Source organism: Rhinolophus sinicus, linkage group LG05 (genome assembly GCF_036562045.2).
Source record: "Rhinolophus sinicus isolate RSC01 linkage group LG05, ASM3656204v1, whole genome shotgun sequence".
NCBI lineage: Eukaryota > Metazoa > Chordata > Mammalia > Chiroptera > Rhinolophidae > Rhinolophus > Rhinolophus sinicus.
The window spans coordinates 122,966,105-122,981,752 of record NC_133755.1 but is presented as its reverse complement, the minus strand read 5'-3'; the positions used below and the strand labels follow the sequence as shown (position 1 = coordinate 122,981,752).

Here is a 15,648-nt window from a genome sequence, read left to right as displayed (position 1 = left end):
GAAATATGAAAGACAGAACACAGACTTGTGAACCCCACTGCAATCAGGACTTGAGAGTATTGGCGCTTCAGAAACAATCTAGTCATCATAAGCCACGGTGGTTGTCGCCCTACAGGTGCTCTGTGGTCTTTACCAGCCAGCCCCTTCACTCCGGGTCTCTACCCTGCAGCACAAAGACATCTTTGTTCCTGAGGCAGACAGACAGAAACCAACAGGGAGCTTGTATTACATGTTCAGAAAGAATTGTTTATTATTCACTCATCTCTGCGACAAATAAATTTCAATAATTGACTCTGCAAAACAGCCTGGTCCCAAACGAACACAAATACTGCAAACTTCCTTCACTACATTTTTTAAAACTAGCAACTAGTCACCTCAAATGAGCCTGTGGAGTGAGATAGAATATAAATGTGTTGATTTTTAGTTATATTTTTATAATATGAATTGTATGAAACAGTGCAACAACTACTCAATTTATTAGAGAAACTTCCACAGGTATAAAGATTCAATAGCATAATTTTTAATCTTCTATTCACAAAACTTTGCAATGAATAATGCACTCATTTCTATAGCCATGTAAAGTCCAATCAAAGTACAATACATTAAGGAGCTTATACTCTTCTCAATTTAATAACATTCCTCATGTTCCTTCATGAATGGCTGTAAAACATCTTTATGAATGAATGAATTTATGAACAAATCTAAAAAATCTACAAATCACCAGAGACTAACAAATGGGTCCTAGAACAAATTAAGCCTGAAACATTCCTGGAGGCAAAAATGACAAAACTGAAGCTGTCCTACTTAGGGATCTTTGGAAAAGAGAATAATGCTGGGGAAATTAGAAGGCAGCAGGAAAAGAGGAAGACCTAACATGAGATGGACTGACTCCATAAAAGAAGCCATAGGCATGAGTCCACAGGAGCTGAGCAGGGCTGTGAGGACAGGACATTGTGGACGTCACTCATTCATAGTCACCATGAATCAGAGCTGCCTCAAAGCACGTGACACACACACACACACACACACACACACGTCTTTATTTAACAAATGATACTGAGTTATAAGTGAATGTGGACTTTAAAATTTTGTTAATTCTGAAGTACTAGCATTAGCTTTGCAAGAGATGTAAGTTGATTTAACATAAAGCTATGAATCTCATGCTTCCTCATACTGCTGAATCACTTGGGTGATTATACATCTCCCTACAAACAGCATATAATACTATAGCACAAGTTCACAATCTGTCATAAGAAATCTCACCTCATACCAATTCCATTCTCTCCTATCACCTAATAACTCTCCCTACTAATCACCTTCACTCTGCTCAACTTGCCTCCCCTCCTTTATATGTTCTTCCTGCTCCTGCACATGCACTTGTCATTTCCAGTAGTCTCCTTCCTATGTCCCACAAAGGCATATGTAATATTTGAAACCGTTGATCCCAATTTCAGGAAACTCAGTAACTTCAGAGGTATATATATGAATCTTCTGGAACTAACACTCCACTTTTGAATTCTAGAACACTGATATGGCATTAGTACAATCCAGCTGTGGTGGATAATGTGACTCGGAGATAATGATTTCATTTCTTCCTCTCCCCCTCCAATGATTCTCATCCTGAAATGATCCTAACTAGCAAACGTAGCAGAATATTCAAGGCAGAAAATTTTTTTTTGAAAATATATACTTCCTAAGTCTTGTCAATCTACAAGGCATTTTTGAAGCTCCTCTGATTTAAATAGTTGCTTATCTAAGTTGGTTTGGTTTATAAATATTGCCCATATTCTCTCTCTCTTAAAAAAATAAAGAAAACATTAATTTGTCATTCACTGATGAGAACTATATGACTATCCAAATGGATCACTGTCAGGCAAGTTTCCTGTAATAACGATCTTTCAGGTCCCATTATTCCTCTATCTGGTATGCTCTAGGAAAATGCTGTCAGGACGCTCACATTGAACACATGAGGAAGAGCCCCAATAGGACAATTTATAAGACTGCCACAAAGGAAAGCGAATCAAAAGTAAAATGCTTTATTTCCTAAAAAGTACACTCTCTAGGACCAAGGATAATATTTAATCACTTTTATACAGTAACAGCATAGTTCTAGAAACATCAGAAATATTTGCATTGTCTGCTTTCTTTGTCCATAATAATTAAGCAGAGTAAATATTTGTGGAAAGAAGTAAAGATGAGGCCTGACACATCTGCTTATAATTGCCATCACGTTTACATAAAAACAACCCTATGCCTTACAAGTCTGCTCAGATAGATGAATGATCCTTAGTGGAAGTTGAACTAGTCGCTGGAGGACTAGACCAAGAATGGACATTGTAGAGTCCAGTTCTCTGGGACAGGACTAATAAGTGGGTCCTTTGATTAACGTGAAACTCATCTGACTTATTGCTGGATTTGTGGAAACTGAGGCGATGAACTTAAAGACACAGTAATTTGGAAGAACAGACTATCGGAAAAAGGAAAGACAAATGAGGATGAACTTTGTGAACCACCAGGATGTGAGATATCTGCATTTCCAGGAATATACACCCGCCCAGATTGCCTTTGGTTGCTCTGCCACCACTCTTTTCAATTCAAAGGGTAGACCCAAGGTTGGCCGCAGAAGTAGCTGCCCATGGTGCTGAACCCCAGGGCACACCACAGGCCAAGAACCAGGCAAGGATGTAGCCCTTCGGTGGAATTTCACATACACTCTACTGCTCCATAAAATTAGAGCTCAAAATCATCACCAGTTTTTCCCCATAATTTTCATATGTTAGCCTCACCATTAAAATAGAGTAATTAAAAATCTCCTTTTTATATAACAGACTAAGAAACTGAGAAAAAATAGTTCAATTAATTTATTAGGGCTCACTCAGAAAACTTCAGCATTAATAACTTTAACCTGTGAGTCACACTATTTCCTAGTAACATAAACCAAAATTCTTACCGCCTTGGAACGATACGGAGAAGATTAGCATGGCCCCTGCGCAAGGATGACACGCAAATTCGTGAAGCGTTCCATATTTTAAAAAAAATAAAATAAACAAATAAGTAAATAAATAAACAAACAAATAAATCTTTACTGCCACATTTTAGAGTTCAGGATCCACCATTTAAAACCAGTATCTCAAATGATAAAGCTGAAGAGAAATCTACTAACAGATAAATGTATGTATTTGAATTTGTAAAATGCTCTTAGTCAGACATAGAGACTGAACATAAAAAGTTACCTTGAAAATTCTTAGAAATATTAACTCATTAAGTGTGAAGAAGAAAGTTAATTTAATTTTTGACATGCATGTGAAGTACGCAAGCATTTGAAGCCAGACACTTGCAAACAGGTTTCTTTTTACCCATCCAATTTATGGCAGCCAGTCCCAAGATGGCTCCCATTAATTCATACCCCCTACTGCTCACACCCTATGAAATCCCCCTCCACAGTGAATCAAGGTTGGATCTGCATGACCAACAGAACATGGTGAAAGTGACAATGCATAGCAGCTTCTGTCTTGGCCTCTTGTATCACTCACTCAAGGGGAAACCAGCTGCCGTGCCATGAGGACGTTCAAGCAGCCATGGGGAAAGGAACTGAGAGGCCTCCCCCAGCAGCCACCACTAACATGCCAGCCATGTGAGTGAGACATCTTAGAAGTGACTGCTCTTGCCCCAGTCAAGCTCTCAGATGACTGCAGCCCCAGCTTGCATTTGACTGCAATCTCTTTGAAAGACCAGAGTCAGAAACGCTCAGTTGGGTCACTGTCTGTTTCCTAACTGACAGACTGTGAGAGACAATAAACAAATACTGCTGTTTTAAGCTGCCAAGTTCTGGGATACTTTGTTTTAAAGCCTTAGAAACTAGGACATAATTTTACCCAACATAATCTGGGCCTAATCTTCAGCAGTGAATGATCCTGGCTCTTTAATAGAAAGTTTATGTGACTGTGGTTTATGTTTTATGTCACTAATGGTCAAACAGCCTAACTATTTTGATAGATAAGTAGTAAAGAAAAGAACTACACACCAAAATTCATACGTTGATGCTCTAACACCCAGTACCTAGGAATATAACTATATTTGGAGACAGGGCCTTTAAAGAGGTAATTACATTAAAAAGAGGCTGTTAAGGTAGGCCCTAATCCTATAGGACGGTGTCCTTATAATAAGAGAAAGCTACACCAAGAATGCATGCACACATAGGAAACACCACGTGATAACACAGGGAGAAGGTGACCATCTGCAAGTCAAGGACAGAGGCCTCAGAAGAAACCAAACCTGCCAACACCTTGATCTGGGACATCCAGCCTCCCGAATGGTGAGAAAACAAATTTTTGTTGTTTAAGTGACCTATTCCATGGTACTTTGTTATGGCGGCCCTGGCAAGCTAATACAAAGGGGAGGCCCATCGATTCAAAAAAAAAAAAAAAAAAGACTTAGAAGACATAACAAAAACATTTGAGGAACAACACTTAATCATGGTGTCTGAAGATGCACAGTTGGGTCACAACTACAAAATACAAGGAAATGATTACTATAAAAGTTAGAATAACACAGGCAGTCTTCACTTTACATGGCTCTAGCACATACAATTTCAATTCTCACAGTTTAGCTCACTACACCATTCCTCCAACAACATGGTTCAAATCTCACTGACCACAGTGTACTAATTTTGAGAAACTACATAAAATACAAACCTCACTAACAGCTCTTCAGACAACAAATCACTAGGTAATTAATAGACGTGCATCATGATCAGTAACCAAGCACATTACTTCCTTCAAAGTCTGTCAGTGGTCGGTCACTCCTCATCTGCCACTCAGTTCACACACAGACAAAAACCACGTATTTGTGCTGCCTCCGTGTCTCCCAGTGAAACACCCACATAATATTTTATCCAAATGAACAACTGAAAGAGGAAATTGGGCAACAAAGAAGAAAGTGCAGCAAAGAAATGGAAAGTCGTAACATTGGAAGTAAACTTCGAATGGAATGGAATGGAGTGATAGAAGAAATAGCTGACCGGGGGTATGCTGACACTATTACCACTTGAAAATGCTACATGTGCAGCCCTAGGAACTTAACAAAGGAACCTCATCGACATAAATGAGAAAAAGTGGTTAAGATGAAAAGGATGAAGAGATGATACCAGCAAAAACTTCTCATTAAAGGAACTCTTGGAGATAATTCTCAACATGGAAAGCACAAACGATAAAATGTTGGAAAGTGATGCAATCTTCAAAAGGACTCTGAAAAATTCACCAATGCATAGGAAAGATGCTTGCTCTGTATCATCAGGTAGAGGATAGGAAGGCAAGTGCTGTTGAAACTCTTGATACGTTTGTACAAAGAAATGAAGTTTAATCCTCATTGTTGCTAATGGTTTAAATGACAGTGTACTAAATCGTATTACTTTTTCATTTCCCTATACAATTATAACACAAAGAGTTTTTAATGTGTTGACGAAATGTTTAAAGGTCTCAGAACAATCGCAGTTTCCCCACTGATCATTAGGGTAGCTTATCAGGGTTTCAGCGTGCACCATTATCTTCACAGTATCTCAACACCATGCAAAGCGAGCACTGCCTGCGGTTACTTTGCAAGGAGGGAGGGAGTTAGATTGAGATGTGACACAAGGACGAGCTTCTAGGGTAACCGGCAAAGTTCCACTTCCTGAGCGGTGTGGCAGGTATAAAGGTATCTGCCTAATAATGATTTTAAGTTAAAAAAAAAAGTTTCTGTGACTTAAATCCATGAGAGCGGGGGACTAGTCAATGAGGACCCATCTGTGGTCACCTTTCCAAGAGAAAAGAAAAAAAAAGCCACAGAGGTAGGAAAGTGACTTGGCAGAGGGCACAAAGGCTGCTGTCAGACATGAAACCAGAACCCAGGCCGTCCTGGCAGCCAGGTCTGCACTCCTCTTTTTACAGCCTGCCAATCTCCCATGAAACAGACTTCCCCTGAAGGGCATCTTTATTGTCCATTTCCAAGAAAGGTAATTCAGCTCGGTTTGAATGTGGAGGCCTGGGGTTTTAAGCTATATTGCTTCATGCGAATCAGAAAGCAAAAGGCAAATAAATAGGGAGGCCAAGAGTCATCGATCTTAAAACATTTTTCCTAAATTATTTTTGAGGTGGAAAAATTAGGCTTTGCAGCGAAGAGTAAAACATTTTGTTTCCCTGACAATACATTCAAACTGAATGAATGCCATTTATTCTGTGAGGCCACAACAGCACTGCCATGAATTTATAAGAAGTATGTTACAATCAATACTTGGCCTTTCCTTCTAGATGGAGCACTATAACATAACATTTTCCCCCTTGCTTAAATACTCTAATAACCTCTGATGTCACTGTTTTCACACAAACTCCATCATGGCTTCCATTTGCTTCCTGATTTGGGGAATATGCTTTCTCTCCACTTTACACACAGCTTTCATTAACACTAACAAGTACACTTTATATAACTGGGCTCTTAATTTCCATCCAATATAGTTGGCTAGTAAATTCAGAACAAATACTAAAAGTCTCTTACGACTTATTCTCTTACTCTCAAAGTAAACGTCCCTGACATTATGGTAATTTCAAGACTGGGGAAAGAGGGACATAATAAAAAACAGCGCAGAAGTCCTCGAGCAAAATCTGATACAATATTTTGTGTTCTATTTTTAGATGCACAAAAACAAGGTCACTTTTAATACAGGCAATTAATAAGCACAGTGTTAGTGTTTTTGAGACTTTAAATACCAGGAGAAATAATGTGCATTAGTGAATTTAGCATTTAAAGACAGAAATGCACTGAGCATCAAGACAATTAGTTTTTGGGATATCAAAATAATGGTTATTATTATAAAACTATTATTAAATTATAAAAATATATGTGAGGGGAAGGAATGATCTAGAGCTATCATTTTAATAACAACAGAATGTGACAGTTTACTTCACAAACTCTGGAGAATGTGTTCCACAATGGTATTCCTACCTTCCTGGCAACGATGGGCTCCTGAAAAGAGGGGATACTTTGAATTTTAGTAATTCTAATCATATGTTAAACATCCTGGGCCTAAGGGAACTCACTGTTTAAAGGAATCCATTGATAATCTTATATAAGATTTTTGAAATCAGTTTCCATAGATGTCTGCCAACAGGAAGGTATCTAATTAGCTATAAGTCCTTCATTGGATGACAAAGTATTTACTTACATTTCAAAGTACAAAATAGCATGGCTTACATCCAATCAAACATCCAGATTTTATTTCAGCAGGGTAGCAAACATGGAAAATGTATAAAGGCACCTAATCCTGTTTTAAAACAGTGCTCTGAACAGCAGCAACATATGTCCACTCATATTAAGTACTGAGGGGTGAGGTACTTTTAGTGTTCCTTCAAATTTGCACTTACTTTTATTTTTTTGCTTTTGGAGCTTCTTGGGTATGGGGGGGTCTCACCTTTTTCCATATTGTTTAAAAGCCCACCAGGTGCCAGGGGATTTTACTATTATTCAATAGCAGTTTTGCAGCTCTTTAGTAAGTTTTTGAATAGCCAATGGAGGGAAACAAAGATTTCAGTGAGTAAGCCATTCATTAAGTATCACTGTAACCCAGGATAATGCATTCTGGAGAGTAAAGAAATTGTGAGCAATTAAATAAGTATCCGTTCTTAAAGCACCTATACAGCACCAGGACTTATGAAGTACGATCACAAAATACAGTGAATGTTTAAATTTTTAAAAAAAATTATTACAGTAAGAGACACGTTGCCATTAACAACCTCAAAATACCCCCCCCTCACTTTGAACACACTTATCCCATTGTTCTTGCCACTTTCTGAAGCAGTTCTGGAAATCCTCTTTCATGAATGTCTTTAGTTGTGCTGTCGTGGCTGCCTCCATGTCCTGAATCAATTCAAAACATTTTCCTTTTATGGTCATTTTGACTTCGGGGAAGAGCCAGAAGTCACATGGTGCCAGATCCGGTGAATATGGTGGATGAGGACACACCATAATGGTTTTATTTGACAGAAATTGCTGTATCAGAAGCGATAGTGACATGGAGTGTTGTCATGATGGAGGATGATTTATGGCACACTTTAAAACTCGCCTTCTCTCAACCGTAGCTCACAGCCAACCGACTGCACTGAACAAGTTGAAACTTATCATACACTAAGGTTTGATGCTCCACTTCCCATATTGAAGATCCCTGCCTTTATGATGGATGGCACTTGGTCGCAGCATTCACCATATTTTTCAATCACAATGGAAAGGCTCCATGTCACACATTGCTTCTGGTATACGGCAATTTCTGTCAAATAAAAACATTATAGTGTGTCCTCATCCACCTTATTCACTAGTAGTTTTATTATCCCCACTGTGATGGTGAGGTAACTGTGGGCCAGAGATTAAGTAAATCCTAGCCAGGAACAGAGTTACTCTCAAACCAAGTAATGCTAATTTTAAGTCTAGTGAAGGGCTGGCAAACAATTTCTGTAAAGGAACAGATAAATATATTAAGTGTTGTGGGCCACATGGACTCTCTGACAACTACTCAACCCTGTCAGCATAGTGTGAAAGCAGCCACAGACAGTATGTAAATGAATAAATATGGCTGTGTTCTAACAAAACTTTATTTCCAAAAACAGCAGTGGGCTAGATTTGGCCCATGAGTATAATTTGCAGAACTTTGGTCTAGTAAATCTTTAATTCTAACATGAAATATAACTTTTTAAAAAAAAATAGGACTTAAAAGACGGTAAATATTAATTATTTGGGCCCTTTCCTTGGGTAGAACAGCCCAATCTCAACTAGTAATGGATAAATGAATCACTATAGTTAGCGCACACAAAGTTGTGGACCATTTTTCATGACTCCAGCTGGGTACTGAGATCTTTCACACGATCTTTTTTTAATCCCTCAATATGCTCCATTTGTAGCTGTCAGATGCCGGATGTAGCCAAAGAGTGCCCTCCTAGGCACAAATTTACTTCAAGCAAATAGATAAATAGGTCCAAATCTTACAACTTTAATTTCCCTTAAGAGTAAATAAGTAAAAGTGACATATACATTTTGTGATTGTGTAATACATTCCAAAGTGAAGACTTTTTTTTTTTGGAAGGGAAGAAAGTTTCACATGCCTATTGCCAGCAGCTTAAAGTCGTTTTAAACTGTTAAACCAGTTCACAAAGCTGATAAGACATGCATATTCTTGTTCTTTGCTAATCTTCCACTGTTCCATCTTTCTCAAATGTACAATTCTCTACATGGTTGGATGACTCTGAGTAAATCAAATATGCTTCATTCCCTCACAAATGTATGAACCTTAGATGGCTTAATCCCATTTTTATTTGCTCACACAGCAATTATGGTATAATTGTTTCCTGTATGGAGGTCTCATCCACACCTTACACTATAAAGACATAATACTTTATGTACTGATGTCTGCAAAGTGAGAAATAAATTATACGAAGGCAGTTACTCGTAACTGATCAGTAAAAAGAAGAGCACATTGGTATAAAGATGGCTACTTATCAACCAAAGAATTCAGTTCCCCTCCAAAGTAAATGCTTATTTCTCAGAAGCAGCTGTCCAGCCAGGAACTACATTTTGCAGCCTCCTTAAATTGAGGTGGGGCTATGATCTGGTTCTGGACAATGGAATGTGAGCAGAAGTGATGTTTTCACTTGCTGGTGGAGATAGTTAGTCTGCTATGCCTTTTCCATACTCTGTTCCCTCTTGTAGTGACACTGGAGACACCATGTTGAAGATGGTGGCATCACAAGATCGAAGGATCTTTTTTTATCCCTGAGTCACTTGAAGAAAAGCTAAGTAGGAGAGCTGCCCAACCAGAAATAACAGATTTAAACTTGTATGAGCTACAAATAAACTTTCACTAGATTAAGTCACTGAGATTTGGAGATATTTGTTATAGCAGTTAGCCAACCTTAACAGAATATATTTGAATTGGATAAAAGAGTTAAATTATGATTAATTGAAGGGTTGCTAAGCTGAATGCAAATATTGAGGAGTCATATGCATAAGAAAAGAAAGTTACAATTTTAACCATTTATGTAATGGATTAATATGAGTTAAGAGACAGTCTGAGTGACTGGACAGCCCTACTTTTTAAGTAAATTCTGGTACTTAACATCTTTTACAACATATCAATGCAATGGCTCACCTAAATCTTTGGATACTACACAAGGAAGAATGCATTGTATGACATATTTATAGTATAATTAAAACACAAATGCAAACCAGAAGATGATCTTAAAATTAAATCTGCATTTCACAAGGCAGAATTTACTGAACTTCAGTCATTCAGTACTACTTAATGAGTTTTTCCACAGCTGTGTATTATACCTCATGTATTATTTTCTTCCCATTTTTCTGGCACCTAAGGAAGGTAGGGAGAAATGTGGCCGTTGTGAGACTGAGTCCTGCACAGAGACTTTAATTCTCCATCTGCCCAACTGGGGCCTCCAAGATAGTTTCCTCTGGAGTTCCTCTGGCATGTGAAAATGGGTCCTGAAGTTTGTAGGGTACAGGTGAATGGCTGGAGCCTCTAAGGGAAAAGAACTGATTAGGTTTATCCCAAGTTTGAGCAGAAAGAAAGCCTCTGGAGGTTGGTAGGTAAAAAGACCCACCAGATAATGGAAAGCAGCTAAGATACCCAAGTAAAGATGCCATAATGGGATGGATAGAGCTCCGTAAACAGTATTTTCTTGTGCTTACGAGCTTTTTTTGCATATATTTGAGAGGGAAGACATTGATACAGGATGTCTTCCCTCTCAAATATACACATGAGCATTAACTTAAATACTTATACCTAAATTCTGGGAACTCTTAGAGCATCTGTAGCCCACCAATGAACACCAGATTAAGAATTCCTATTTCAGTGGAAGATTTAATAGCCGCATTTTGGGTTGATATAGGAACCTACTAATAAATAATGCAGATACTTCCATATACAAGAGAGAATACAGCGATTTCTTGCATGGCTTCTCCAATGACTGGAGATGAGCAGGAGGAAGGAAAGAGAGGTACTAATGTCACCCCTCAGCCTTTCTGGCCATCCTGCACTATCCCTAACTTCAGTGCCTTGGTACAGTCCAACAGTGGGACACCATCAATGGAATTCTTTTTAACTTTTTTAAAACTTTATTTTGAAATAATATTAATCTCACACAGAAGTTGCAAAAATAGCAAATGAACCACAAACACATTATACTAAGTGAAAGACGATAGTCACCAGAAGACAAATATTATATGATTCCACTTATATGAGGCATCTAGAGTAGTCACAGTGGTTAAAACAGAGAAAGTAGAATAGTGGTTACCAGGAGCTGGGGGGAGAGGGACTTGGGGGGGTGTTATTGTTCAGTGGGTACAGAGTTTCAGAGAACAAGTCCTGGAGATGGTTGCACAGTATCGTGACTCTAATTCATGCCAGTAAACTGCATACTTAAAAATTATTAAAATGGTAAATTTTGTTATGTATATTTTATCACAAGAAAAACAGTACAGAGAGTTCCCGTGTACTCTATCTCCCAATGATATATCCTATATAGCCACAGCATAATTATCAAAACAAGGAAATGAGCATTGGTATAATATATTAACTAAACTAGAGACCTTATTTGGATTTTGCTTTTTCCATGCATTTACTCTGCATGTGTGTGTAGTTCTATAAATGTTATCACATATATAGATTTATGCAACCACTTCCACAATCATGGTACAAAACTGTTTCAAATCCCCATTTTACAGATTAGGAAATTAAGGCATAATGAAGTTAAGTAAATTGTCAAAATTTTTACAACCAATAGGTGGCAGAGCCAGGAGTCACAACTAGTAAGATCAGCTCTGGAACAAACTGACGGTTACCAGATGGGAGGAGGGTTGAGGGGGCTGGGTAAAAAAAGGTTAAAGGATTAAGAAATACACACTGGCAGTTACAAAACAGTCACAGGGATGTAAAGTACAGCATAGGGAATATAGTCAATAATATTATAGTAACTATGTACTGTGTCAAGTGGGTAGTAGACTTATCAGGGGGATCACATTGTAAGTTATATAAATCTCTAACCACTATGCTGTACATCTGAAACTAACATAATATTGTATGTCAACTATAGCTGAAATTTTTTTTTTATTATTAAAAAACAATTTTTTTAAAAAGAAGATCAGCTCTGTAGCCCATGCCTCTCAACCAAAAGCGGCTATGAGTATTTACAGGGCATATTATCTAAGAGACTCAAATGCATCCATTTGAGTCTCATATACACACTCAAGAAGTCTACTCTCTGGTACTTGGATATTTTATACTATATATGGCATAACATAAAATAGGATACAGTGCATCTCAGCATTCTACCCAAACTGGGTCAAATTTAGAATTTCATGCTGGAACTTGGCATTTTCTAGCTAGAAAATAAGTTTACAAACTAGCAAGAGATATGTTATGCCTAACAAAGAGAAAGAAATAACTTTTCGTTTTGTGAAAAATCTGAATCGAAATTTTCAAAGTTGATGATTCATGACTTGATTTATTTTTTATCCTCAGTAATAAATTCAAATCACTATTACATCAGCATGATAAAATAGGTCCATCTCATGTTATTATATTTTTACCTCTCATTCAGGAGCTATTTTAGTTATTAGAACATCTAAATAATTCCACTATGGGGACAAAAACACATTTGACTAATACTGAATTTTCTTGTGTAATTTTTAAAACTTTTGACCTGATTTATCTACCCGATTATAAACTTAATGTATGGTCATTGCAGAAAGTCTATAAAATTTTCATAAAGATGCAGAGAGGAAAAAGCCCCAATACTCCTAAAACTCACCACCTTGGGGTAATTTCCTTGCATATCAGATTCCTATGGGACTTTCCTAGTTAGAACAAAATGCAGACATTTTTAAAAACTGCTAAAGAATACAAATTTTCTGGGGCCGGCCGGTTAGCTCAGTTGGTTAGAGCGTGGTGCTGGTAGCACTAAAGTTGCCGGTTTGATCCCCGCACGGGCCACTGTGAGCTGCACCCTCCTTAAAAAAAAAAAAAAAAGAAAGAATATAAATTTTATGACCATGGAATCAAGTTTTAAAATAAAACGGTACTTTTGGTTTATATTCTAAAATGTGAATACACACATACAAAGTCTTAAAAGGACGCTACATAATAAGCTACTGATGTTCACAATAAAAGGAAATCATCAGGTTACACCAGGTTAACAATCTCATTAGTTCTCCTTGGTCCACAGACCATCAGGTTAATTCCAGGGCACCTGTCTCCAGCAGTATGGAAGAACAAGTGTTTCTTTTACACTGTGAGTCTATATCATTTCACAAAACTATACACTTTTTTAGTGAAGAGAAAACTGAGGCTCTGAGAAATTGTCTAGAGCTCCACAGTGAATTGGTAGCCAGGCCTGTGCCAAGTTTACTGATTCCTAAGGCCCAGGATGCACTTGTCCATTTCCCACTGCCTTACCCAACCTGACCAGATAATGGAGAGCGGGGTTCCTAAAGCTATCGTGGAAAAGGTCACAGCCTCAAGAGAAGTAAGTTCTATATTCATCTTTCATCTACCTCATATCTGTACAGAAAAATTGACTTTGCTCTTTTGTTTCCATTCATTTTGGAAACATTTCTCAAAGCATATGTCCTTTACAAAAACAAAAACAGACAAAAAAATAGGCCTTGCTGGATCCTGTTTAGGTATAAAAATCAGTTTACTTTGAGCTACTCCATTCTTGGTTAGTATTTGCTGATTTCCAATAAATTCACTTTTTTCCCCCAAAGAATATTTTTTACTATCATGGACAGAAATATTTTCCATAATCTCCATTCTTGAACTGAGGACAAATCAGTGATGTAGAAAATGAGTTAAGTCCATTCAGCTGCCGATTAACTCCCAAATTTAAATTAAATGTTTTAATCCTTACATACCCTTTCCTAGTTTTATACGAAAATACCAAGAGTCAAGCATTTCCAAAAGCACTTTGTGCCTAGAATATCAGATTCTAATAGTTAAATGGATGCTCAAACTTGGTCAGTTTTCTTTCCATTAGCAGGCAAAAAGGGGAAAACAAATCATTTTAATCCATGTTTTATTACCTACAATGTAGTTTTATACTTCATACCCTAAAATCATAAGATGTTGAGAATTAGATATAATCAGTCCAACCCAGGGAAAGGTTTGAAATTCTTACTTACTTTTTTTTAAAAGGAGCAATATGTTAAATAAAAATAATGCTGATAATTTATCTATGGGCTTCAAATGGAAAAAAGGAAAGAGTTTGTTAACAAGAATCACATAGTTTTTCCTACACACACAAATATCTAAATGTTACAGAGGAAAAAGAAAAATAGTAGGAACCAAAACAAACAGATAAAAACTGTATCCACCCATATTTGTGTCAACTTGGAAGCATCACCTATGGTTCTGTATAGGCTTCCCAATGACAAAAAACTGAAGAGAGCAACAATAAAAATTAATAACTATACTAGGGAAACATTACTATTAAGTGTATTCTCACAGGTTGTTAAAATATCACCAGGTTCTAACTTAGGCTTGGGGTCTGGACATGTTTCCTAAAAGGCACCATGACAGCCATGAGTGATATTGTCATTCAAGTCAGCCTTTCCTTGGTGGATTAACAAGTGGCACTTATTGATAGGAAACATTATGTGATGCTTAGCAGTTTAACAAAACTGTTTCATCTGCAAAGATCTGCCTCTCTGTGCTGTAAGTATCTGCATAGATTAAATCCGCTTGAAATGTTTTCAGGCCTATCACCCATATCCAAACTTCCCAAGACATAAGACAATGTACCTTCCTCCTGCAATCAGAAGCCCACTGGTCCAGGCTCAGGCCTCTCCCTTCAATCAGTTATGACCTCCTCCCCAAACCAGGGCACACACAGGCAAGTGAAAACGAGCGCTCCTACAACAGTCTGAAAAATCAACAAGTGCCACAGTGGTATACCAGAGTTTGCTGTTTGAAAAATGATGTATCATTTTATGTCAACTTCGTAATTTATTTGCTAAGATTGAGATTTCAGGCACTGACTATTCTTAAATAGGGGCAACGATATATACCTATTACAGGACATTTATTTAGCACTATTTAACAATCATAAAAGTTACAATTTCTTGAGCCTGTTACATTCCAGACCCTTTATAGATGCTTCTATGTATATTATCTAGTTTAATCCTCTTAATGTCCCCAGGAGGAGGCTTTTGTCACTCCATTTTACATAGATGAGAAAACTAAGACTTAGCTCACTCCACACAGAAGCTTAATCTGGGGTGATTTCAAGAAGGCCCTCTCCTTAGTAACTATTCTCTCCCCAGAAGGGGGTTTTACCTTAGACCAGGGGTGTCCAAACTGCGGCCCACAGGCCAGCTGCAGCCCGCGATCCATTTTTTATTGGCCCGCAGAGAATTCCAAAAATATATTTAGTTTACTTAAATAAAAACCAGGTGAGGCAATACGTACTTCACCTTGAGTGAGTGGCCCGGCCGTTTGTGTATTTTACCGCATATGGCCCTTGGTGAAAAACGTTGAAAAAAGTTTGGATACCCCTGCCTTAGACCAACAATTCCCAAACTGTACACCAGTACTCCGGGTGCTGTAGCCAATTCGAAGGG

General features: G+C 37.7%; 1 protein-coding gene and 1 non-coding gene across 4 annotated transcripts in view; one reads left to right on the top strand and one right to left on the bottom strand.

Moving 5' to 3' along the window:
- The window catches only part of ANKRD6 (ankyrin repeat domain 6), a 167,418-nt gene that overhangs the window by 147,444 nt on the left and 4,326 nt on the right, over nt 1-15,648 (bottom strand). The gene's annotated exons all lie outside the window — the stretch shown is intronic.
- Nucleotides 2,921-3,031, top strand: LOC141571933 (U6 spliceosomal RNA). The gene has a single exon (XR_012496975.1). It is a non-coding gene; the product is annotated as a U6 spliceosomal RNA (small nuclear RNA).